The sequence below is a fragment of the Lycium barbarum genome, chromosome 8, assembly GCF_019175385.1.
Source record: "Lycium barbarum isolate Lr01 chromosome 8, ASM1917538v2, whole genome shotgun sequence".
In the NCBI taxonomy this organism is placed as follows: domain Eukaryota; kingdom Viridiplantae; phylum Streptophyta; class Magnoliopsida; order Solanales; family Solanaceae; genus Lycium; species Lycium barbarum.
Window position 1 is genome coordinate 92,713,623 of NC_083344.1, and position 2,553 is coordinate 92,716,175.

Genomic DNA, 2,553 nt, shown 5'->3' on the forward strand with positions numbered 1-2,553 from the left:
CTTCCTTTCGTATGTTGTTTCTCCTCCTACAGAACAACAACTAAACTCTTTGTATTGGGTTCGACAAGACCAATTGCTCCGAAGTGCTCTTGTAGCCTCACTCACTTTAGAGGTAGCAGCATCTATGCTTTCAGATCCAACTTCCTATGATGTGTGGACAACACTCCAAAATCTATATGCCCGACCTTCGCGTCCCTGTCTCCTTACACTCAAGGAGTCTTTGACACAAGTGAACAAATACGCTAAATCAATGGCTTAGTACCTTCAACAAGTGAAGCAGCTTGTTACAACTTTGATTGCTGCTGGAGCAAATCTAGTGATGGATGATGTTACCATTCATGTTCTTAATGGGCTCCCCTTTGAATATAAGATGATATTTGCTGCGATTCTTGCGCGAGAAACTCCTTTCTCTTTTGATGAACTCCATGAAAAACTTTGTGATCATGAGAGCAGTGTGATTCATGAAACTTCTTCCAATAACAACAAATTATACTTCTCACAATGGTGGATCGAACAAACACACCAACCGCCGAAAATTGTTACTCTTCTTCTAGAGGCCAACCTATCTCAAATCAACGGCCAATCAATCTAGCCCATCAAAGAATCATAGAGATGGTTCTAGTGTGATTTGTCAATATTGTGACAAGGCTGGACATACAGTGAAACAATGCTGGAAGCTGTTTCCTTGGTTAAAGCAATCTTTCATGGGTGGCTCGAGTTCCTCCATTGTTGGAAACACAAGGGCTCCTCCAAGAGCAAATTTTTCTCAAGCCTCCAACCAAAATAATTCCTAAGTGGTTGGTCGACTCTGGTGCATCTCACCATGTGACTGCTGATCTTTAAAATCTATCAATGCATTCTGACTATGATGGTGGTGACGATGTGATGGTAAAAATTTGGCTGTGACATATTCTGGCTCTACGTCCTTACCTTCCCTCTCAAGGCCTTTATATCTTAATAATGTTCTTTGTGTCCCTCGAATGAAAAAGAATCTTATTTCTGTTTATCAATTATGCTCATCAAATAATGTTACTGTTAAATTCTCACGGTTTTCATTTGTTATGAAGGATTACTGCACAAGGAAGCCTCTGACAGTGGGAAAGGCTAAGGATGGCATTTACGAGTGGCCATTATTACCTCATGCAACATCTACTTCTTCTACACCAACTATCAATTCCATAGAACTGTTCACTGTTTCATAATGGCATTGTCGTCTTGGTCACCCTTCTTCTCCTATATTGCGTCGAATTTTACAATTGATTGATATTCCTATTACAATAAACACTTCTAAGTTTTTCTGCATTTTTTTTTTTTTTTGGTAAATAAGAATTTTATTCCCAAAAAAGTGGATGTTCAGTACAAAACAGTAAAGACTGAGATATGGACATAAGTCCCATAACTTCAGCCAGCATCAACAACTAAATTTAAACAACTAAAACAAGGCATCCAAGTCTAACCACTACTTTCCCTAAACATGGCAATCAACAAGGGTAAAAATTAAACTTTTTCAACCAATCTGCAATATGTGGCTTCTGTTGTCCTCGTAGATGTACCTCCTGGATAATGTGTTTAACTAAGCTTTCCACGGATTGCTCTTTGTGCTGGAACACTCTTAGGTTTCGTTCCCTCCATACGTGTTAAACAGCAGCAGCAAATGTCATCCTGTATACCTCATCTCTCGCACCTCTCCCTCTTGCATTTTTCTGCAATTGTTGTAAGTGCAATAAAATGCACAAGGCTCCTTTTCAAGTTTCATCAATAAAATCAACGCGACCTTTGGAGTTTATTTATTCTGATGTACGGGGATCTTCACCATTAGATTCTATTGATGGCTTTAAATACTATCTCATTTTTGTGGATTATTATGCAATATATGTTTGGCTCTACACTATGGAAAGGAAATTTGAAGTTGTGCATATTTTTCCAAAATTAAAGCCATCATAGAGAAATTCTTTAATCACTCTATTGTCTCCTTTTACTCAGACAATGGTGGTGAATTTATCAGTTTAAAGGATTTCTTCGCTTCTAATGGAATCTCTCACTTTTTGACTCCTCCCCACGCTCCTGAACACAATGGCACGACCGAAAGACGACATTGGCATATTGTTGAAACAGGTATTGCTCTTCTTCATATTGCTAATATTCCATTATCATTTTGGTCATACGCTTTTCAGACTGCCGCATATCTAATAAATAGAATGCCCACTCCCTTATTGAATAATGATTCAGCATATCTTCAAATTTTTGGATCTCTCCCAAATTATAAGAAACTTAGTGTTTTCGGTTGTTTGTGTTATCCTTGGTTGAGACCATATGCACAAAACAAACTACAACCTCGTTCATCTCCATAGGTGTTCCTTGGGTATTCTTTAAGTCAGAGTGCATATAAATGCTATGATCCAATCACTTCGAAACTTTTTATTATGAGATTTGCAGATTTTGTTGAGCATGAGTTTCCTTTAAAACCATCCAACTTAGTGATATTCGGGTGAGTGATGCTACTGTTGACAATTGGACTCCCCATTTCATTGTTCCACACTTACCCCTTTCACC